This window comes from Bombyx mori, chromosome 13 (assembly GCF_030269925.1).
Source record: "Bombyx mori chromosome 13, ASM3026992v2".
Lineage (NCBI taxonomy): Eukaryota > Metazoa > Arthropoda > Insecta > Lepidoptera > Bombycidae > Bombyx > Bombyx mori.
In genome coordinates, this window is record NC_085119.1 from 9,844,901 (window position 1) to 9,870,173 (window position 25,273).

A 25,273-nucleotide genomic window follows, 5' to 3' on the forward strand; every position below is an offset into this window, starting at 1 on the left:
TTGTCAAACTTTTATTCTTGACGTCTGTGGTCAAATTAAGAATAGATGAAATATATTGTTTGTCTTTATTAATTTTTTTTATAGTGTAGCCTTGGCGAAATTTGTGATTATAGAAGTATAACATACAATCATAATAGTGTACAAACTTACAATTCCAATTAATTATAGTCGAATTTCGACTACTGCGGGACCTTTTTTTTTTTTTTTTTTTTTTTTTTTTTATGATTGAAAGTTTACTGGTGGCCCGAAGGCCTTTCCAGTTTCACCAGGACAGGTGGGCGAGCAAAGGCTCAGCCAAGAGGGGTGGGATTTGCTAACAACTGCCCGAGCGCCTCCGAAGGAGACCTAACAACTCAAGAGCAATTGTTTCGCGAATGAATCTACTACCGGATCGGAATCGCGACCCGCTGAGAAGATCCGGCGAGAAACTCAGCGGGCTGATGCATGGGTTAGGTTGCACGTCGACCTCTTTGTCGAGTTCGACGAGTACGGTTACCGGGGTCCCTAAGCCTGCCCCTAGTATTAGAGCTGAAGGCATCTAATGCAAAGGTTATTGGATCTGATGGATCCGTAAGGACGTGTCTAGGGCGTCGACGGTGACTGGCTCCTGCATGATCAGGATTCGGGGAGTAGTCAGCGGCGGCAACGATAAGGCGATTATCATGACGCATAGCCTTATCGAAGTATCGTTCCGACGCTGACTTCATGTATTTCCGAATTGATTCGAGGCCCAGGTCGTCGTGTAGGTCAACGTTCCTCACGAACCACGGAGCCCCGACAGCTAACCTGCAAAAGCGGGATTGTAGGGATTGGAGGGTGTCTATGTGTGTGCGGGCCGCGTGAGCGAACACCACACTCGCGTAAGTCATGACGGGCCTTATGCAAGTTTTGTAAAGTGTCACCTTGTTCCGAAGGGACATTTTACTCCGCTTACAGATCATGGGGTAGAGTCTACCGAGAATAAACGCGGCACGGTCACGGACTGATTTTATATGCGGGCGGAATGTCATCGATGCATCCAGGGTAACGCCCAGGTACTTGACCTTCCTGGCCCAGGGTATGGGTTGTCTAAAGAGAGTAATCGGGGGTGTGAGATTCCTCCTCCTAATCCGGGAGGAAATCCGTGTGGAGCTTCCCCTCTGAAATAGCACCGCAGTACTTTTCGCTGGGTTGATGTCTATGCGCCATTTTCGGAACCACTGTCCTAGGGCTAGGGCTGCGCTCTGAAGCTTCTTCGCGATTAGGGACTTATTTCTACTAGAATAGTAAACAGTCGTGTCGTCGGCGAATAAAGCTAAATGGGTCGGCGGCGACCGGGGAATATCGTTGACGAATAAGCTAAATAGGAGGGGTGAGAGGACAGAGCCTTGCGGGACTCCAGCTGTGAGAGGTCGTGGGGAGGAGCGGGTTCCCTCGACTCGATATCGAAAAGAGCGGTTCGACAAGAAGTCCCGTATGATGAGCACGAGACTATCCGGCACGCCCATGTTGAATAGTTTGAAAATCAAACCATTGTGCCAGACTTTGTCGAACGCTTTTGCAACGTCGAAGAAGAGAGCTCCCGTGTATAACGGTTTTGGTCGATTAAGCCCCACAAGAATGTGCTCCGTGAGGCGGTGCACCTGTTGAACGCATGAGTGATTTGTACGGAATCCGAATTGTTCATCGATAAGAATGCCCTTGGATGAGACGAAGTCTCTGAGGCGTTTGTAGAGCAGACGCTCATACAGTTTGCCTAGAGACATGAGGAGGCTAATCGGGCGGTAGCTCGTCGGATGATTTTTTGGTTTACCGGGTTTATGTATGCCGATAACGTCCGCTTCTTTCCACACCGCGGGAAAGATACAGTTCGCCATAGCGGCATTGAAAATAGATGCCAACATCACGATGAGTTGGACGGGTAGAAGTTTAATAACGCGGTTGGATATACCGTCGGAACCGGGAGCCTTGCGAGGACGTAGGTCTTTGATCAAGTCTTTAACTTCCATCGGGGTGACGGGTGGTAACGCATCAGAGGGTGGCAAGGAGGCTCTGCGTTCTACCTCACTGTCTACTAATTCTACATGAACAGGGTCCACGGATTGAGTGCTGGGCGTGCACTGGGTTTGCAATGTATCGGCCAGCAGCTCTGCTTTTTCGTCATCATCGAACGCCGCGAGTCGGCCTGAGGGGCCTACAAGGGGGGGCATAGTTACTACCGTATCCGATTTGAGAGTACGAGCTAAGCGGTAGTAAGACCTTTGGGAGGGCGCGAGTCCTTCTAAGAAATCAGACCATCTGGCATCTCGGACTTCGGCGATGCGAGACTTTACGTCGCGTTGTAAGGCACGCATTCGAATACGATTTTCCGCGGTAGGATACCTGTCGTAGGCGCGTATCGAGGCGTTCTTAGCTCTAAGGAGTTCCCTAATATCGTCGGACAATTTGAAGCGGTGAAGGAAGTCCTCCGCTACAACTTGTTTCGATGACCTATCTAATGTCGAGGTGATGTGTGACGTTAAGATGTCTATGGCTTCAGCGGTATCCTGAGGAGACGGGATAGAGTCCGGGTTAAACGGGAGCGATGGTGGATCAGATTCAGCCAGGCTGATGCCCAGCGTGTGCCAATCCACCACAGTCCTCGTGACGGGAACGGAATCGGGAGCGCGACCGAGCTTCATAACGACGGGACGGTGGTCTGAATCTAACTCTGAAACTACTTCGATCGAGTGTAAGCGCAGAGTTACGTTTTTTAATAACGCTATGTCGAGTATATCCGGGCGATGCGCGATATTTAGCGGGTAGTGAGTCGGGGTTAGCGGAGCGACGATATCGAAGGCGAGATCATCGACTAACGCGTCAAGCCGCCTGCCATTCGGGGTTGTGGTGTGTGAGTTCCACCTGATGTGTTTACAATTTAGGTCGCCCGCCAGAATGACAGAGCTCCCCATACCGAGCAGCGCCTCGATATCACTGCTTAGAACGATCTTATCCGGTGGAAGATAAACGGACGCGATAACGATCGGCGCGTGTCCCGTCAGTGAGATTCGGCACACTGATGCTTCGATATTAGCGAGCGCGGGAGGATCGAGCGGGACGCAATGCAGGGCTCTTCTATAGTAAATGACGGTACCACCACCACGGGCAGAGAGCCTGTCGTTCCTGACCATGTTATAGTTCGCGATTTTAGGGTCACGGCGCGCGGGCTTAAGTAGGGTCTCCTGCACTAAAAAGATATCAATTTGGTGGTCACGCAAAAAGTCAGAAACCTGATCACGTTGATTTGCGAGACCGTAAGCGTTAAAAAATCCTATCGTTACGGATAGGGGCTTTATTCTACTTATATACGCCATTGATTACCGGCGGAGTGAGGGGAGGACGTACGTATTTAATGACGCGTATACGTCGGCGTATTCCTGCACAACGGCGATAAAGTGTTGTGCAGTGGAGGCAGCGCGAATGGCGTCGCCCAAAGCGTTAACGCGCTCAAAGTTGATCGACTGAAAGAAGTCGATCGCTAAAGCGAGATTGTCGGACGCGGTCGGAGGGCAAGTCGCGGGAGAGGGACGAGTCGCGGGGGCGGGACGAATCGCGGAGGAGGGAGTTGTAGCCGTGTTCGTGTACGGCAGCGGTTTTGCCCAGGCCGAGACACTGGGCACCGCCGCCGGAACGAACGCTGGCTTAGCCTGCGACGCAGAGGGTGCCGAGGCTTTGATGTCTGGGCCGGAAGCTCGGAGGCGGTTTTGGCGGGCGACGCGGCGATTTATTTTAGGGGCTCGGGGGCAACCACGGTAATTCGCGGGGTGACCCTGTGTTCGACACAGGACGCAGCTAGGCGGTTCCGTCGCGGTTTTTTGGTCGCGAGCGCAGAGGGCCGTGGCGTGATCGCCCAAACACTTAACACATCGGGGGCGCGCGTGACAGTTACGGGAAGAGTGCCCGTACAATTGACAGTTATGGCACTGGCTAGGAGTGCCTTTTTTATGGGGGGCTTCAACAGCGATACCAGAGAGCCTACAGACGGTCTGTGTGTTAAAGATTTTCTTACCCTCGGGGGTAGGCTGGAGAGCGACTAGAACCATATTATATGGCTCCCTACCGCGACCGGTGTGCATACGGTGCACAGAATTCACTGGTAGGCCTTGTTCTAACAGGTCGGCTTTTACGAGCTCTACATCTAACTCTTTAGGGATTCCGCGTATTACAACGCGGAGTTCGCGCTCCTCCTGGAGCGTATACGTATGGAAACTTATACGCTCCTTACGGAGGTAAGAAGAGAGGGCCCTATGGTCGTCGGGTGTTTGAACCTTAATTTGGATGCCGTTCGCGAGATTACGGGCATTCGTGAAATTTATATTTTTGGCCTTAAGGGCCAGGCAAACTCGATCCCAAGCTGCCTTCTCCTGAAGGATAACCGGGGGAGGGGTCTGGGTTTTATTTTGTGCCACCGGACGCGGCGACGGAGTGGCACGGGCTGGGGGCGCAACGGGAGTCTGAGGGCGGGGGCGCGACGCGTTCACGGCTTTGCTAATTTTAGCGGCCGCGGGAGCTCGAGACTCCGCGGCACGCTTCTTACCCTTCTGTACCAGGGTGAATCCATCCGTCGATGAGGCGGGGGCGAGGTCGACCTCCATGTCCGAGTCAGAGTCGGAGCACGAGGAGGCGGGTGCAGGCGACCTACGAGCAAGTGTAGGTGTTTTAGAGGGCGCGACGGAGGCCGCGGATGATCGCTCAGCTGAAACGATGGTCACGGCGGACGACGCAGCAGCTTTTCTCGCCAGTATAGGCGACACGGGAGCGGCAGGCACGACAGAGGCTGCGGTGCTCAATGCAGAAGCTCTGCACGCAGGTACAGGCGACGCAGGAGCAGCGAGCGCGGCGGAGTCCTCAAGAGGGCTCGCAGTGTGATTGGCCTTGAAGGCCAAAAACTCCGAGGCGAGCTGTGGGTGGCGAAGTCGGAGGAATTCCGCGAATACAGCGTCCATGATCGCTGAGTACCCAGGTGGGGCGGCCCCGGGTCTTGAAAACACTCGCCTTGCGGCGAGGCCCCAACTTCTCGGACCTGAGCGGTTCTATTGAACACAGGTGGCAATGCGGCGCGATTACTACAGGACAAAGAAAAAGCACAACAAAACAGAAATTACGAAAAGAAACAAAACAAATAAATACTTGCAGGAAACCACTTTGTCGGCAGATGTACCACGAACACAGAAACAACAAAAGGAAACAAAATAAAAACTTCCAGAAAGAGCACTTAGTCGGCAGATGTACCACAAACACAGGCCGCGCGAACAATGGCCGGGCTAACAAAAGCCGGGCGAACAAAGACCGGGCGATCGAGTGGACGATGAGCACGTCCGCACGTGACGGGTGCCTCTATCGGAATGAGCGGGACCTCTAGTATATGTTTAACTGCGGTATAGTTGGTAAATCGTTTTCATAATAGCTGATGACAATCTCTTTCATGTCAATACAAACCTTACAAGTTTTCTGTTTCATTCTCTAGCAGGCTAAATTCTACAGATGTATATGTATGCCTATTTTTAGTGTCGCTTTTTTGTTTCCCAAGATACTTAGAATTACTTCCAGAATTATTGAACCAATTATGTGTCCAGTAAAATTTCACGTAAATTTTATTCCAGTCGAATGTGGATGTTGTTTTATAGACAGCATTATTTAAGGTATATAGTATAGTTATTTGCTTAATTAAATCAAAATGTTCAGATATTTAAACGTAATATTGTAGATGACTTATGTCTAAAGCAAACTCTCTCTAGATGGCATGCTATACTCATAATTATATTACGTTAATTACAATTTGGCTCCTGAGAGGGCAGTTTGTATGTAGCCTTAATGGACTTGTACGGTAACGCCGCTCCCTTGCATGTTCACGTGGTATCTGGGCTGCAGCAGATACTAAACACGAATATGTAATATATTAAGCCTGTATTGTATGATTTTAATCGATAAATTCAAATAGACGTGAGTGTCTGATCGATTTCTAAATATCGCACATCGATTTTAATACGCTTTTATTAGCTTCAGACGTATGTATGCTTGTAACGGAATCTTTGAACATGATTGACCCCCTTCAAAACGTCGGATTAACTCGAAATTTTGTATTAAGGACCGAAGACAATTCTTCACGCTTTTTTTACAATAAAATCATTTTTTCTTACACTATTTTTTATGCAAATTTATTAAAATTTATTTGTTCTTAAAGTCAGTGTACACATTGTTTTGCATTACTTGAATATCACGAAGTTAATCTGAGTAGGTACGTGTTAAAATAAAATGTCATCAACCAACCAATCACATTAATTTTGGAATTGTTACGGGCTAAATAATACAGCGATTACGTTTGTCATCAACTCGTAATAATCAAAATTTGAATAATTCATAAACGCAGATGGCAATGTTCATTGTAAGGGCAAATTTATTCGCTGTTTTGAATAATTTGAATCATCTGCTAAGGTATTTCAAATAGCAATTGCGGACAAGCCGTAATTAGTAGGAATTTTCTTTAAGCTCTGGCGGGAATTTTGTTCGATCCGCGTCCAAACTGATCGAGTCGGAGGCACGTCGCAAGTTCCTAATACTCATTAATTTCTTTGAAGTCTCGCCTCAGTCGGACAACTTCCCTGGCTCTTGCTCACCAACAATTATTAACGAATTACTTCTGGTTCATTATCATGCGTGTACCCACGTTCTACACACTCGTTAATGCTTTTCCGATTGAACAGATTGAAGGGATTTTTCTTGTTTCACTTTGCAACGTAGGTACATAGAACTAAAATTGTCGAAGCAAGCAAGAACGTCTTTGTTATTAATGTAGTATATAATATACTTAATCTTAAAAATCTTTAAATGTTTTTTTTTTATTTCATGACGTCATGTCTCAAGTTATGTGGTGGTATTCAGATTGTAATGGCAACGAGCTTCGGTAAACACTGAACACTAGGTGGGCAAGTATCGCGTTTACGCATATGGGTAAATACGTAATAAAAAAGATAAGCATTTCTGCCGCCAAAAAGAAGAAGCGAAAAAATGATAGTCGCATAAACAGTTGTTTAAACTAAATTAAATTAAATAAATTTGCAAAATGGTAGTCCCTCGTGTTCTAAAGCGTGGCACATAATCGCCAACCGCAATGTGCTTCGCGATCACATCCGTCTGAGGGAATTGCCGAGTGGTACAGAGGAACAGCCGCCCACAGAAAGTGAAGCCTATGTTTGCAGAAAAACTAAAACAATTTACAAATAATTTTACTTCAATGGCTAACAATAAATGTTTACAGTGCATAGCGTTGCGGATGTAACTTCAGGGATGCTGCCAGATGTAACATTGAAAGTGCCCTAATTATTATCTAACAGTATAGTATCTAATAATATTCGTTCATGCGCAAAAGCGTATATTTTCCCGCTAATAAGTCATAAAATCACGATAACACAGAAAAGTACTTACTCTGTTCTGTTGTAAATGAATTCTCGTTACAATGGGCGAGTTCATTAAAATGGGTTGATAGAGTAAAGTTTTTATTTTTACTAATATCAAATATCGCCGTCCGCTTTTCGACATGAGGCCGCAATTGTAATGCATAATGATTAACCCACCGATCAAACTATAACATATGACTTCATCCCGGAAAAAATGGCCAAAACAGTGGTAACAATCCGCACCGCACGGGCTCCAGAAACTGGTGGTAGGACCTCTTGTGAGTCCGCGCGGGTAGGTACCATCACCCTGCCTATTTCTGCCGTGAAGCAGTAATGCGTTTCAGTTTGAAGGGTGGGGCAACCGTTGTAGCTATACTGAGACCTTAGAACTTATATCTCAAAGTGCGTGGCGCATTTACGTCGTAGAAGTCTATGAGCTCGTCCTACCCAACAAAGCCATAAAAAAAAAAACAACAACAAGTTACATGTCCTAAGAATTCCTCTACTATGGTAGTTTAGTTATTATTTTTCTAGAAGTTAGTAAAATACCCATTGGGAAATATTGAGCGGAAATAGGACGTCGAAGTTTAAATAGAACCACCGGCAGTCGGACGAGGTTGTTAGTAATATTATGCAATAAACTTTTAATCGCATCAACTCGATTTCTCTATCAGGTCGTAAGTAGGGTATGTGCGCCGTGCCTGCGATCGGCTAATTTATAAACATCACTACATAGTATAAAGCAAAGTCGCTTTCTCTGTCCCTATATCTGTCTGTCCCTATGTATGCTTAAATCTTTAAATCTACGCAACGGATTTTGATGCGGTTCTTTTTAATAGATAGAGTGATTGAAGAGGAAGGTTTATATGTATAATAGAATCCATTAAATAGTGGAGAAATCAATAATAAATTACAGTTTCCGAAGCGAAGCGAGAGCCGGTCGCTACTATTGTATAAACTGCGCTTACGTAAGCTATTTGTTATCATAATCCGTATTAAAATAAAGAACTAACGAATTAATCAATTACTTTAATAAAATGAAATTCACAAAATTTTGTTGATGTCTGTTGAATCTGGTAGTAGAATGGATTGTGAGCAGGCACGCTTAGGTATTAACATTAAAGGTATGTTAGTAACAATATGTTTTTCAGCGAAGCAAATGCAAGCCAATATTATAATGTATTTGAGGCGTCGTTATCTTTATTAATGGTATTATAGATGCATAAATATATACCAACGACCCTTTTGGTATTAAATGGTCACCAGAGTCTGTAGACATCGCAATGTAAATGGCACGAAACCACGAGATACGATGTCAAGTCTTAATTGTATTCTATGGATGTTGTCGCATGCTTCAAACCAGAATGCATATCTGTCTTTGCGGTGGATATAGACAGGACGGTGGAACCTATCCGTGGGCCCACACAATACGTATAACCACCAGTTCCTATAAAGCTAAGTAAAATGAATCAGGGTAAGGGGAGGGATACACATTTTATTATTCATGAGATTCTACATACATAATAAATGTATGTACAGTTTCGGTAACCTCTAGCACAAGGTACGCTGTAACTTCGGGTGCTCATTAAAGAAATAGAAATAAATAAAAAAAACAAAATGTGTGCAATTCACACGTGGTAGAAGTGAAACCTTCCAAAATTAAAATACAATTATCCTAAACGTCTTAAGTATATGTAAAATTTTGTCATTAGTAATTAATTGTAAGGTAGCGCCCTCTGTGAATTGATATTTTAATTTCACGTATAATCCTAAATTAAAATTCACTACAAGAGCTTTCATACACACGTTAGTATTAAAAAATCTCACAGATAGCGCTGTATTAAATAGTATGTATATTTCTGTCTCATTCTTTGCTGGCTTCATCCTACACATTTTTGTATTTGTGTCTCTTACCTGTCGTTTTTTCCGTTGCATCCGGTTTGAAATCACAACGATTCTAAAGAAGTTTTCTCTTCAAAAATGTTATGATATCCTATGCTGTTTAAATCTTACAGAATAAATACAGAAACGCATCTAGTTCAAGACTTTAACTGTTAACTTTGTTTTATAATTACATACCGCTCGCAAAATCATGTTTAAACGTATAGATTCTCGCTATTTCTCTTCCTTACACAATGCGGGAATCAAATTAATTACACAAACAAACTTGTTTCGACTCTGCGTCAAATAGTATGTTAGAACATGACAGAGACTGAGCAATGAAGTTAAACATAATTGAGACATCGCAATGCCCCGCGGGCGCACACAGTAACGAGTATCGCACCTCGCATACAAATACTAGGTCCCCTTACGCCAACCCGGCCTCCTCTTGTTTATACAACACCCTATATATATATTGCCACTAACTATCTGTAGCGAATATGAACTTAGTATTAACTCGAGATAATAAACTGAGGTTTGTATCAATAAGTTTTAGTAAGCTAGTAAGTAGTACTCCACTATTAATTTATAAAACTTTATAGAAAATAATTCGACTGTTATTTAGAAATACCAATTTTTAATGAGCCACTCTGATACTTTTCTATCAAAATGTCGATTTTACTGCTGGTAGGGCGTATTGTTAGCCCGCCGATGTAGGTACCGCTATCCTACCTGTTTCTGCCAAAACTTCCGGTTTACAGGGTGGGACAGCCATTGTACAATATAATTGTGTCTTCAGCCTAATGTCTCAAGGTTAGTTTTTTTATTTAATGTGTGGAATTGTAGACGAGCTTACAGCCCACCTGGTGTTAAGTGGTTACTGTCTGAGTACTGTCTACTGAGTCCATAGACATCTACAACATAAATGCGCCACCCACCCTGAGATATAAATTCTAAGGTCTCAGCAGTTCAAACCGAAACGCATTACTGCTTCACGACAGAAATAGGCAGGGCGGTGGTACCTACTCGTCCGGACTCACAAGAGGTACTACCACCAGTAAAAAGTCTCACGTCAAGAAGTCTATGGATGTCGGTAGCCATTTAACACCAAACGGGCCTTTGTATACTAATTTAGTACGACAAAAACCATAAGTTAAACAATGACGCGGTTGTATTTTAAAATTATGGTATCTTCGAATCCAATTTGACATGCTGAAATTATGCGAGCCTCCGTTGATTGGGGTTTTGCGGATGAAACATATGAATCAAAAACTTTGTGAAGCGTAACTCTTTGGGAGGACGTAACTCTGTTAGTCCAACTAAGACGTATGGGTAACACATTAAACGTACATCTTAACGGTACATTAATCATGTTTATTCGAGTGAAAGTCCAATTTGTAACTGTTGGTGGATGGTGAAATTCATTAAATTTTCATTGTTCAAAACTGAAAATGTTAGTAAAGTGTTAGATATGAAAGAGCATTCACTACTCGAGTACTCAGTTGATTTTATAACAAATAATCTAAAAAAATTTTTTTTTTAATATTTTCGATATTACGAATTTATATTTTACATGACATGAAGAAAATAAAACTATACAATCATCATCATCATCATCATCATCATGAGCCTTTATCTGCCCACTGCCGGACATAGGCCTTTCCCAATGCCTTCCACAGAATGCAGTCCTCCACCTTCCGCATCCAACGACACTCCGCTGTGCGCACTAAGTCGTCGGTCCACCTGGTTGGAGGACGCCCCACGCTCCTGGAACCCATCCATAGCCTCTATTCGAGAATTTTCTTCCCCCACCTGGCGTCGCTGGCTCGACGGATGTGACCGGCCCGTTGCTACTTTAGCCTGCTAACTTTGAGAGCTATGTCGTCGACTTTGGTTCTCCGTCGAATTTCTTCGTTCCGGATTTTGTCCCTTAGAGAAATACCTAGCATAGCTCTCTCCATCGCCCGTTGTGCGACTATTAACTATACTTAACTATAATTTAAACTATACAATATCTAGAATCTATTTTTAGGAACCAGTCGTTAAATGTTGTTAAAAAACAACATTTACCCCCAAAAGGGGCCTTAAGTAACTATCTTGGAATGGAACGGAACGGAACTTAGAAATCAAATTTTGAGTCAAAACCGACATAGCTTCCGTTCGAGACCGCGTCACAAAATATAAGAACGCTACGAACCTTTTCTTTACTGCTTACCTTACATGCACAGGCAGCGGTAGCCGGGTAGGTTAATCCCATAAAAAAATCAAAAAGTTAAACATCTAACAGGCTATTCAACACTACAATCGAAATATTAAACTTTCATTTATCAAGCGCTTTAAAAAGTAAAAATTATACAAAGTATTTTGTACTTACAATACAATTTACGAAATTGTAGTATTCTTGCATAGCGTATAGTATAGCATAGCACTTCGTAAGCTGTTTAACTGACCCCTTGTTCAGGGGGCTCGTATTGTGTACGGTGGACGTACGCCAATCTCGACCGCTGTTTGCTCCCCACTTGGTCCATATGAGATTATAACCTGAGCCATCAGCCTATAACCAGGGGAGAGCCACAAGGGAAAACCTTAATTTCATATTCTCTTTGTGTCGTAAAAATGCTACTTCCGTTCTTAATTAAACTTTGAAATATCAGTGACTCTTCAAAGCTGATTTTACGGCATGGTTTACAATCTTTTCATATTAGAAAAGTAATCGTATTTTGCATATAAACAGACATAATAAATAGGTGAAGTAAAACCAACTTTTAGGTTTAAATTTTACTTTTTTATTTTCATTTTATTCTTTTTCTACGCTGAGAATACTTTATAGTTTTTATGATCATGAGGGATAAAAATAATGTATGATAATATTTAGATTAATGGATTTTACACATTTTCTTCATTATTAAAGGTTCTCACAATGATCTGAAATGGTGTCTACGTCTAGTGAAAACCGAAGGAAATAATTTAACATGGTTGCTGTGTTTCTATGAAGGATAAATTTTTTACTCACAAAAATAATTAACAATAATTGTTAGACCTTTTATCATTTTCTCTCATTATTAAGGGTTCTCACAATGTGTTGAAGCCACACCTTTTATATCCTCGGTCTGTTTATTTCTATTGAAGAATTGAAATTTTATTTATTTATTTATAACTTCTTATACTAGAAAGTATAAAGGCGGAATTAATGCCATAGGCATTCTCTAACAGTCTACCTTAGGGGAGTGCAGAGATGAAGCTTGGTAGGTGTAGTGTGAAGGTGATATTACTTAAACATATGTGTATATATAACATACATAATATTTATAGATACAAATACTCGTACTTAAATAAATACATATACACAAATATATAGATATACATAAATATATACATATACATATCATAAATATATACATATAAAACATATATAAACAAATATTATCAATTAGATGCCTCTGCTAACTCTCCGCGAAACAGTTCTCGAACCTTCGTCTTAAACGCTTCACGTGTAGTGGCCGACCTTATTTTGAGTGGGAGCGCATTCCACAGAAGAATAGACTGAATAGTGAATGAAGAATGTATAAATGTAATTTTAGATAGTTACCAAATTATATTCTTTGACCAAAAAATAAATTGACGAGCAATGAGCATTAAAGTTTTAAATCATCAAAATAGAGGACATTTAACTTAAGATTCAACAGATATTATCATTAGCGGCAGAATTGCTTCATACAAATGTTCAGGAGTACCGGAAAGTTTTTCATCGATTTTAATTATATACACTTTTGTTATAACAATATTTTGAATTTCTCCAAGAACTCTGTTTGGTTTAGTTATGTAACTTTTACGATAACGTATTAAAGCTCTTTGTGTATGTTTTGTTATCATAAGTCTTCATTTAACAAGAAATTTAATTTGGTATGTAGTAAGTACACACGAGATACAAGGAAAATTAAGCTACTGAAGAGAACAAGCAGGCCTGAATAAACGAGGGTGACTTTCTTTTGAAAATACGTTTTAAAAGTTGATTTTTTGATGTTTCGATATTGTTTTTACAAATTTTAATAAACCAAAGACACGTTATTTTATAATAATAAATGCTACGTATATTTCCATTGTGTAAGACGTTCATGGTGAACAGTGATCGTGAAATAAATCTGAATGCCATTTTGTATCAAAATAAGACAGTTTCAAATATATATGTATATGTCGGCATTACGCCAGGGTTTTCACACATAAGTTATTTTACAATAAAAATACAATACAATTCTATAAAATTTTAACATTACTTGTTTCTTACAAAAAGCCATGTCTTAGTTCTTACACAATTAGCCATTTTGCAAATACAACTTCTTTTATACAAACGAATGTAATTACTGCGAAACAATTCACAAAATATGGCTTAATATCACATCACAATACATATTTTAGTGATTTTTACATGACTCTGACATTAATTTATGTTACATAAATTACTTTTAACTAATTTAAACTAACATTGTTATTAACCAGCCTAATGATAGATGGCGCCATCAACATCATTGCATAACAATTATAATACTTAATTAAATTATTACTGTTAATTATAATATAAATTGTTATTAATATTTATGCTTTATTCATATTTAATTATTTATACAATCATTTGTGTTTTTAAACAATAATATAAACATTAAACGTATTCTGGACATTTTCACATCAAAACAGTGTCTGCTAATTATTAAATATGGTAGAATAATAGTTTCATCTTGCTAATAATAAATAAACAATAACATAGAATAAATTAAACTATATATTATTATGTTAATTATTGCCAATAGTGGCGTTTGCGCCCATATATACAATGCATACTAATTTTGTGCCCCTATATCGTGAAGCTATTCGTTATATTCGTCTAATCGTAAACGCAAACTTCATGCTCCATTAAATTAATACATCGTTAAGTCAGCGACCTTGTCCAAGGATTTCGCCCGAACATTCAAATTAATATCAGAGCCATCCGCTGTTAGATTTAATCCACTAGAACAATAACATTGTTAACATTTCATCGTCGTTGGTGAGCTGCGCGTCTACAATATTTAGTACTGCTTAATTAATTAAATTAAGCCGCCCGTTGAGGAGTAGGTGCCATTATTATGATTAATAATGTACACATATGGGGTAGGCTTTTCACTCGGTACGGTCTACACTCGCTCGGCTGGCAGTCAAGTGCGAATTTGTGTATTTAAAACGACGCTCTTTGCACTCTTGTGTTGTGGCCCTTATCACAATATTGTTATACGTGAATTAGTTGAAATTTGACTGTAATATATTTTATTTATCTCTATATATAAAAATGAATTGCTGTTCGTTAGTCTCGCTAAAGCTCCAGAACGGCTGAACAGATTTGGCTAATTTTGATCTTGAATTATTTGTGGAAGTACAAAGTAGGTTTAAAAGGTAGATAAATATGAAAATGCTCAGAATTAAATATAAATAACAATTTTGTTTTTCCTTTGATGTGTCCCCCGTCGGACGGATTCCTTTTGTTTGTTTTAAGTTTATTTTATACAAAAGTTTAGGTCTTTTATTTATCGATTGAGGAAGTACGAAGTCTGCCGGGTCAGCTAGTTCATTATAAAATAAACTTACAATGTGGTTTTATTTTAGAGTATTACCAATATATGTCGTTTTAAAATAGTGTTTGGAGAAATATTCTTAGATCAAACACAGGCATATTAATAAAAGAAAAATCACGTCATTATGAGACGTGAATATGTAGAAAAGCACGTAAAGACTATAATTTTGTAAAATTGCACTATAAAATTCTTTAATGCTTTTTGGAATAGTGGAATTTTTTTACAACTATTTGCGAGAACACGAACGGAGACAAGTCACAGATTTTATCTACGTTTTCATTTGTACAATGTTCTCGCCGTCTACGAAGCATCGACGTAACTTCATTGTAGAGACAGCTACACGTAAAAATGTTCCATACAACTCACAACAGCAAATACTAGAAGACCTAAAAAAATATAAATATACACACTAGATTAAGTTAACATTGTTTTTAGAATTATCTAAATGATTTACTATTTACATAAACTAGATCTAAAATGAGATTATCTCGAATACAGTGAAGGTTATGCCAAATATAAAAAAAATATTTCTAAAGTCATAAATTTGATAAGTATGTTACATTAGATACTGATTTTATTTATTCAGAATGTTAAATATAATTTTGGAATTAAAAACAAATATATGCTTGACAAAAATCACTTCTCTTTAATACCTTCTACAAAACATAAAGACACATGTAAACTTTATAAAGTCATTCTTACTGTTACATAAAGTTGGTAGAGAAAATGCAGTGCAATTACATAGGTAAATACAAGAGTGTTGCGGGGCTGGAGATGGAGTGCAAGCACGAGCTTAACTGCACTAGACGAGTAGATTCCCATTTAATTAAACGAGGTCTAGACGTCAGCGTGGAGCTCGTCGAGTGATTGTAGAAAGCTCAAGGGGAAATATTGATGGAAAGCAAAGTCTTACGACTGTATAAAAAAGTTTATTGTCTTAATGTTCCGACAAGTTTCAGGCTTGCTTGGGTATTAATTAATTATTAAAGCTCATATACATCACAATGTGATGGCTGCCAACCACTGAGTTAAAATCTCAATTGTATTGTATGAGTATAATGTCTGTCCCTGCCATTAAACCGAAACATATGCTTTTTTTCGTAATAGAAGAATAGATTAGAAGAAGAAATAAGCTTGAATCAGGCAGAATGGCACGCTTGTGTATTCAGGCTGTATACCTACATTATACCCTTTTCAATAACCCATATTATAAATTTCGTTTTTAATAATTTTACTGTTACATTATTTATTGATTGCAGAAATCGTTCATGAGAGCTTCATTCAGCAGAGTGCTTTTGAGTCAACAGAAAGTTGTAAACGCGAAAAGGGTCAGGCGTGATAATTGAAAAACACGAAACGCAAAAACTCAATTTGTGTCCGTTGAAAACACCGTGAGTTTATAATATAAATTGATTTGAATCAATTTAGGAGCTGCGAATAATCACCGATTTTTATTGTTTGCACCTTGAGCACGGAACACTTCATAAAATCTTGCTATAAATTATATGACAAAACGATCGTATACCTACGCTTCGTGTGCCGGTGCTCTCGGACATAACTTCTGCCTCGTAAAGTGCTGCCCACGGCCCTGTTCGACATACTACAACTCCCTGAACTTGCGTAATTTGAACGTGTTGTGCTGATTTTCGATTTATCTTCTGTCATTGTAACATGCGCTCTGGTTGTTTTGTAAACAGATAAAATTGCTGACGTATAAAGAGTATATACATAGACATCAGAGCATAAATGTTAACATCCATTTTAATTTCGGGTGGAGGGGGTCTGCTTCACGGCAGAAATAGGCAGGGCGATGGTACCTACCCGCGCGGACTCACAAGAGGTCCTACCACCAGTACAGAATTGCACAGTAATGCGTTTCGGTTTGAAGGGTAGGGCAGCCGTTGTAACTATACTTGAGACCTTAGAACATGAGTTCACCTTGAGATTCATGAGATATGAATCTCAAGGTGGGTTCTGTGGTGTGGTGGACATTTACGTGGTAGATGTCTATGAGCTCCAGTAACCACTTAACACCAGGTGAGCTGGTGAGCTCGTCCACCTATTTAAGCAATAAATAAAAAATCTTGCCATTTTTTTGTTAAAATATCAATGTGTTTATTGAATATTATTATATAGTATTACAAAGAAGAAAATACATAAAATATAGTTAAATCTTTAGGTTTCTATTTTTAGGTTATACTTAAATGCATGAAAACTGTTTTGCAATAATCCCAATAAAGTTTTGATTGGGTTTACCTCTTATCGCACAAAAGGTCGATTTACTACATCATCGTATTAATAAAAATGTAAATTATCTGTATTTATGTGTTGAATTTAGAGTTTTTTTAAAACAAGTCATGGTGATTTACGATCCAATTGACTGTTAGAGCATTCAGTAGATCATCAGTCACTTGTAGCTTTCATGGAGCTTCATGTGAACGATGGTCTCGTATCGCATAAATCGCGATTCGGCTTACTCACTTGTTATTCCTGGCACTAACTACACCAAAATCGTATACCATTTGATGTCAGAAACCAAAAGGAGCTGTTTGCGAAATGTATTATACAAAGCATTGAGCTAAGGAATTTTGAACGACAGCCATCTAGGAGCAAACTAAATGACATCTGCTTACTGAATTACTGGTGGTAGGACCTCTTGTGAGTCCGCGCGGGTAGGTGCCACCGCCCTGCCTATTTATGCCGTGAAGCAGTAATGCGTTTCGGTTTGAAGGGCGGGACAGCCGTTGTAACTATACTTGAGGCCTAAGAACTTATATCTCAGGGTGGGTGGCGCATTTGCGTTGTAGATGTCTATGAACTCCAGTAACCACTTAACACCAGGTGGGTTGCGAGTTCGTCCACCCGTCTAAGCAATAAAAAAAAAATCTTCTGTTATATTATGATTAAAATGGCGCAGTCGAGTAGCGTAATAGTACAACCATCTGATGCAAGCATCCGACTTAAGCTGAACCGCAAACTTAATGTGAGTTCCTCAAGCGACCGCTAGGCCCGATAATGACATGGTTAGTTCGTTTATTTTGCACGGTACGATTCTCTAAAACATGCAAAATTAAATGGTTTATTTAATCCTATTAAGTAATAATTTCACAATAAGTTCCCGTAATTTCACGCTAATTAAATTTAGCTTTATATTTCCGACTTATTTTGTTAATAAAGCTTCGATATAAATTATGGCATTGCTGACGTCCATGAGCGACGATGACCACTTACCATCAGGTGGGCCGTATGCTCGTCTGCCTGCAAAGACAAAAAATTTTTTTTTAATCCAATCGTTTATTCACGGATCTGGCTAAACGACATATTGTAATCATTTTTATTGTATCGGCTTAATGAGGAAAGAAAATTAACTAATCGATGGCCTTGCGTGAAACAGCTACTGGTGTTCACAGGCATCGCTATACTGTCAAGCATAAAATAAAGGAAAAAATATAATTTTTATTCATTAAAGTTGAACTGAGAGGAGCGCCTTTAATCCACTTTAATCTGCTAAAGTGAGGTGATCACTGCAGAGTTTTACAGTGGACATAAGGTGCAACGACCACGGCGTGAGTAGCGTAGCATCATAATCAAAAGATCAAGAGTTACCATTGGCTGCGAGCTCACAGGATGTTCGCACAAAGCTCTAAAGTAATTGTGTCGGCGGATAGCGATAGAAATGAGCAGTGGTTCCAGAAACGAGTATGCGGTGAGGATGAGGTTGATAGTAGTTAGTGGAACGGGCGAGCGAGCCGCAGCTGCAATTACCTAATGATGCGCGGCGGTTACCCAATTACGGCGACTGCTGCATTTACGTTTTTAGTTCCGCTGATTCGCGCGCTTACCCGATAATTCAGTGAGCACATTCGCTGAAAACTAACCGAAATCTACGAATTAAAACGTAAGTGAAAATCGTTTTTTTACTATTGGTGAACATATACTTACTTATAAGGTATTTTTGGTTAACTATATTGATCGTTTACAAAAAAAAAAATGTGTGGTGTCGTGGGACACCGGACAGGAACGAAGTTCCTTATTATAAAAATATTAATTTTAAGTTCTATTCGAGTTATAAAGAAAATAAAACAGGAGGTTTCGCAACAACCCACGGTCATTCGGTAACGTGCGAACTTTTTGTGGTACACTTCATTCACGGTTGTTTGCATCAGAGTCAGTGTATTGCGCAAACGAACGCTCTGAGATCGTGGTCAATTAATGATAAAAAAGATGTTACTTTTTGTACATTATTACAAAGTTAAGTCGTACACTGTGTGCATTACTAATTTGTACGTTATTACCAAGTTAAGTCGTACACTGTGTGCATTACTAATAAAAATCTTACGTTACGGACGTTTTTTCCCGGTTAGGGTACCCCTCCGCGTTCCGTGAGGCTGAGGAGCGCGAAAGGGAGTGGGATCCCTCTTCGGCTTCACAACGAAGAAGGCGGAGTGGGCGGCACGGGCGCGAAGCTCCTGTTCATCTCCCGTAGGGGCTGTCGGGTGCCGGGTGCGGGGGTGCCCGGTACTCGGCTGTTGGTCCGGTGGTGAGGCGGCGCAAGGTGGCTCCTGTGCACCGCTCACGGTGTGTCTCCGAGACGACGTCCTGCGGGATTTTCCCGGGGATGGAGTGCCGTCCTATTAACAGGATGGGTACCGGCGACGGCGAGCCTTCGGCGCGCACTGTGCGGTACCGTGGGTTTCGTGGAGTCGGAGTGGTGGGGCTCGATGGGGTTTAGTCGGTAGTCGTTCTGCGGGGCAAGTGCTTCGCGCGCCTTTTTCAAGGCGTAGTCTCCTGTGAGAAATTGGGGGAGGTGAAGGACCTCGGCTCTTCTCTTCTCCCCTTCTTTCTCTCAGGAGGCGCCGGAGTCCGACATAACCCAGTCCGTTACCCCCCTTGACCGGGTATCCGTAAATGGATTCCCCAGCGTTAAAAAAAAAAAAAAAAAAGGGTACCCCTCCGCATCGTCCCATAAGGAACTTCGTTCAAAAAAAAAAACCTTATTCATGTGTGTTATGAAGATTTTTCTATCGTTTCGATTTATTATGTGTGTTAAACAAGTTTATTTGACATGATGTGCACGTAGTTTCGTCTTTTCGACATCCAAAATTAGGTCCGCCAGTGTATCCCTCACAAACAAAGTAAGAGAGATGTTAATTTAATGTACGACAGTGTCACTCGAAGCGGCCCACAGTGCCGACTTTCAAAGGACCAGGTCAGCCACGGATTCTCTATTATGTAAATTTTCGCGCAATTTTCTCGTTGGGAGTGCGCCGGTCCGACTTTGTAACAAGAGCGGCCTCTCATTAATACTTACCTGAGTTCATCAATTTTCGAAGGACATCACAATTTTTTTCATTGAAATAATACTATGGCTTTTTTGCGTTTTTACAATCATTTTCTTAGCTAAACATAAGCCGATAGTAATAATTGCAGAAGAATGTAAATTTTCAGTGATGACGAAAATAGCAAAATACGGAAGCGAAATGTTTTGGAATTTATTTGTTTGCCTTACGTGTAAAATTAGCACAAGATTGAGCTGTCATACTATTTTTAGATGTGTTTATGACAACGTTTGACAACGTAATCGAATACAGTTTGTTGGAAGTAAGCAACAGTAGATTGGAAATGTTGAAAGTAATCGGAAAATAAAATATTATTGAGAGTTTATTTACATATTGTGTTTTTGATTATTGCTTATTTCTTTGAAATCCCTGAATAACGTTTCTATGTTATATTTATATTGTTTTTTCTTGGGTTAACCGGTAATCTTAAAATCCTAAAACGACTAGTTGTTGCAGTCTTAACAAATATTTAAGGTCATTATCCCGTTCAGTATTTTTGTACTAAAATATATAAATGTCAAGGAACAAATACGAAATAATATATACGAAAACTAAATCGGTTGCTTTTTGTAACTGTCAAATATTTGACAGGGTAAATTTTACTTATGATGATGATACGTAAAATATGAAAACCAAAAGGATACTAATCCGTAGATGAGCCGTCGTTTTCGTTGGAACATCTGTGGCCGCGACAACAACAGTTCGAAGCGAAACAAAAACGAAATGAGAAAGGTTTGGAGAGTCGCATTGTACTAAGTTGCGATGAAGCAGACTAGGAGATGCCCGACTGCCATTGTAACATTCCACCTCATACTTCACGATGCATATAGATATTACTAGGTTGACGTTTTATGACAAAAAATGTTAAATGCGTGGAATACTCTGCTTTTTTCATTACTGTCGATAAGTAGATGGCTTAAGGCTCATTTGTGAAATGATTATTGGAGTCTTTGGAAGCCAGAACACGAACGCTACCTAAAAAACCTACAAAGCCTGGATTTGTTTTTAATTATATCATGTTCTTTTTTCACAGTGTATGTCGTTTGTGAACGAATGTATGGCATATATGTATTTATCTAGATTAGATACTTTGCACAGAATTTTAACAAAATTACATTGGTGAAGCAGCTGCGGCGTTCGGGCAGTTGTTAGCAAATCCCATCCCTCCTGGCTGACCTTGCTCGCCCACTTGTCCGGTGAAACTGGAAAGACCTCCGGGCCACCAGTAAACTTTCAATCTGGATTTCTTACCAACTTAAGTGAGTTAGGGCTCTAGAGCTATAGAGATCAACATCCGAATTGTTCAGGTGGATAATTTATAATTATTTACATTTCGAAGAATAGATTCTTAAACGCGACGAGTAAGTTTATCTACGTCTCGGCGTACGGACGGAATGGGGCATTAAACAGGGTCTTTAATTTTAGTAACCCGTGTTTTATGTAAGCGTATAAACGTTTTACGAGGCGCACTTGACGTGAGTTGCTTTAATTCAATTTCAACGGACATACGGTAATTTTCTGTTAGATTACCCAAATCTAGCTTTTAGAAACAACTTCTGGCGTTATAAAAAAAAAAGCTTCTCATAAAACGACTGAACGCATTCTATTATTACTAAAGGTGTGTATAAATCCCGTATGAGTGAAGAGGGCTCATAAACCCACCGCTAGTACCAACCTGTGAACGACCGTTCCCGGCGTGACCAGACTGAATACAATTACGAGCACTCAGTAATTAAATTGCAAAGTTACACTCCATAGAGCTCATAGCTGCATATTAAAGGGTAAAAAAGCGGGGTTCCGTGAAGTTTTAATGAAATAACTTGCTCATGCAAATCGATGTAAGCATTCCGGTTCAGGTCAGTCACGGCTAGACGTTTTGTATTGACTTTGTTAAGAGACATCAAAGGTTTTATAAAAAAAAAGGCTGAAAAAGATAAATATTCGAAACTATACGTGCGTTTTGTCTAAGTATTTCATTACAGACTTTATAATGACTTTACAAAAGAGACAATACAAAACAAGAAAACCAGCTTTAATCAAATAGAAATAGACACTTTATAGACCTAAAATACATATCTGTCCTATCTGTCTATATATATATTATATTGTATATATATATATATATATATCTATATTGTCTATAACCTACCCACCGTGCGGTTCATTTGACGCTCTAGCTTCAAATTTTTGTGGGAATTCATTAGTGAACATGCGTTAAGTTTTTATTTCATTTGACAAATTAGTACCCATTGAGGGGATCCTTCCCTTCAGAGAGCGTTCAAACAAAGACAACTTTCTCGCTAAATTTTTATATAATTCATATCTTACGCCTATCTTGAGTGTTGGTGTTAGGTTAACCGGGCTAGTAGCACGATGTAGTGAAAGAGCTCATTTATCGATTTATTTACCTCCTTGAATCATGAAAAGTGGATATTATTCCACAATTTCCGTGATCGTGTGCTTGCAACAGTGACGATATCACGAACTCATTAAAATAAAAAATCGTAAAAAGTACCAATTAAATGATAGTATTAATTTTTGCCACCCTAGCTCCTCCAGTTATCATACGTAACTGTGTTAGTTATTTTTATATTTACATTTATCGATACTCAAGTAATCCATGAGTTATTTTGCTCATTTAGTTTAATTAAAATTAAAGAAAAAAAAACCTGAAATCAAATTGGATGTAAATAAGTAGGTGTGAAAAATATTTGGTGTGAAAACATCGTGTTTTTAAGATCGATTTGAATATCGTCGCAGAGGTTGTACGTTCTCACAAATTTGTTTTTTAGGAGCAAAACTTCTGAAAGTTCAATAAAACAAATTACCAACAATCGGAGTTGTAAAAGAGGCGAAGTTGGTCGAACATATTCTTACGTCAGTTTAGTTGGAACACCAGCAAATGGATACACAAAGCCGGCTGGTTGTTTTATGTGTGTGCGAAGGCAACGCAAAATGGGGATATTGAATTCTAAGCGCGTCGGCGACGAGCGAACGTACGTGCCCCGCGACCAACTGTTTCGAACCTCAACAAAAAGTCGAAATGGATGTGTTCCCGCAAAGAGGATAAGAGAACGAACCATTGTGGCCGTTGCATCGAGGCTCTCGTGCAAATCTCTAAACATTTCAAAAAGACATAACGAGAAAAGTTGGGTGCGTTCGCTACGAAGGACTTTGAGATTCCATTATTATTTGTAGCTCAATAACAATCCTAAAGAATTTATGTATTGTAAACGTCCATCTCTTAGTACAGATACGTATTCCCAGCGGTGCTCCTTATTAAACGGATCTGGACTAAACGAAATACACGACATTATCGTAACAAGAATTTCCGAATAAATAAAGTAATTTCTTATTTTCTTGACATTTTGAATATGCCTTGTCTCTCGTGGTATAAATTTATAATAAGTTGAGGAGCGAAGTATTTTGAAGTACATACGAGGAGAAAGGCAAATAGTCGACAACGCGAAAGCTAGAGTGTTATCGGATGAAGTTGTTTGCTCTACGAGTACATCCTCGCTTTGTATAAATTCTGCATGTGGAAATGGTTTTAGAGTAAGTTACTACAAACAATAACAACTGATATTTCATTATATTTTGAGATTGTACAAATCTAGTTCAATTTAATAAGGGGAATTAACAATGGCCCAAAATCAAATTTCGTTGGACGAACTACGATAGAACACCATAAATACCACCTATCTACACAATTATTCAACTACCATCATAATGTGGGCTTTCGTACCGAACCTTTGTCTGTAATCGAAACACTAAGCCGAAGTGATTTAAGATTATGGTGTGGGATAATGGCCTTCATTTTCGTTTCTACGTAGCACAGGTGCGATACCCAATTTTTCTTAAAATCGTGAAATTTATGTTCGCCGTAATTCCGTTCTTTAAGTAAATTAGTCCTTTGAAATACTTGGAACCACCTACCTATATTACCTACTGCGTGTTTATTCACGAGCGAGCACTTTCTGAGTGTTTGCTGACATCAAACTTGTCAAAGACATTTTTAGGGAAATTACGAAATAAAAGATACAAAGAAACTCTGTGTTTATATGTAGGTAATTTCCTGTTATGGAGATCTTAAAATTATTTACTTACATGTCTTGTCACACTTATATGTATTTCGACGCTCTCTGGGACCCCTTTGTTCCAGTAAAACTTTACGTACGCGAAATACACCGAGCATAACAAATAATTAAACAATAAATTACTTTAAAATATCGACGCGTTCTGCTAAATGTGATCTGTTTTTTTGATTCTCGATGATGAACTGTACTTCTCTTTTAACTTAATTAAACTAAATATTTTGTTTTGACTTTGGTGCTATAAATAGCGACAATTACAATATTACGATCCTTGTACCGTTATAAAGCGGGACTTATCACCCCGATAGGACCGTCGAATGGGAAAGTTTACTACCCTCACAAGTATTTATCAGAAAATTTCTGGTGCTTTTGATACTAGGGTTAACTACTAACGCTTGTCTTGCGTTAATTTAATCTTGTTAGCGTAATCTTGCTAAATTTTACAGATAATTACGAGAGCGAAAACTAAATTATGTCTTTTTGTCATTGGATTGACAAGAAACACTATAGCCCATGGGGGCATATAGATGCGACCTTTCCAGAAGTTATTAGATTAGCTTACCTTTTGAGTTTTCCCGAAGGTATACAGGTTTTTTCCTGTTATAAGCTTGGCAATACACACGACAAATTTGAGAAGACGATGCAGCAATGCTTTTTGCTTCATAATAATTGACATTGTTGATTGACAATTAATATTAAAATATGTTTTTTTTTTTTTTTTTTCATAGTATGTAGGATTTTAAAAAATGATAAAAATGTTTCAGCTGATGGTTTTTTGTGAATGGCGTTAAATAGGGCACGTGCAAATTTTGTTTTACCTAAACTAGATTGTTTTAAATCTAATGAATAATATTGATGTTTTTATTACATCTGTCACAAAATTATATAACAAAAAAGTAGCATTTTATAAAAACGCCTTCTATAAAAAAAAGAACAACAGC

The 25,273-nt window shown here is 39.5% G+C and overlaps 2 long non-coding RNA genes across 4 annotated transcripts; one reads left to right on the plus strand and one right to left on the minus strand.

Annotated features, from left to right (window-relative positions):
- Positions 1-12,059: 12,059 nt before the first annotated feature.
- On the minus strand, positions 12,060-25,151 carry LOC110385542 (uncharacterized). 3 transcript variants are annotated; one of them, XR_009974698.1, is made up of 3 exons: positions 24,895-25,145; positions 16,429-16,577; positions 12,060-15,285 (listed from the first exon to the last, which is right to left on the minus strand). It is a non-coding gene; the product is annotated as an uncharacterized LOC110385542 (long non-coding RNA). The 3 variants fall into 3 exon arrangements; XR_009974697.1 differs by having other exon boundaries at positions 16,425-16,577; positions 24,895-25,144; XR_009974699.1 differs by lacking the exon at positions 16,429-16,577 and having other exon boundaries at positions 24,895-25,151.
- On the plus strand, positions 18,706-20,567 carry LOC134199982 (uncharacterized). Its single transcript, XR_009974702.1, has 2 exons — positions 18,706-18,797; positions 19,264-20,567. It is a non-coding gene; the product is annotated as an uncharacterized LOC134199982 (long non-coding RNA).
- Positions 25,152-25,273: the final 122 nt, after the last annotated feature.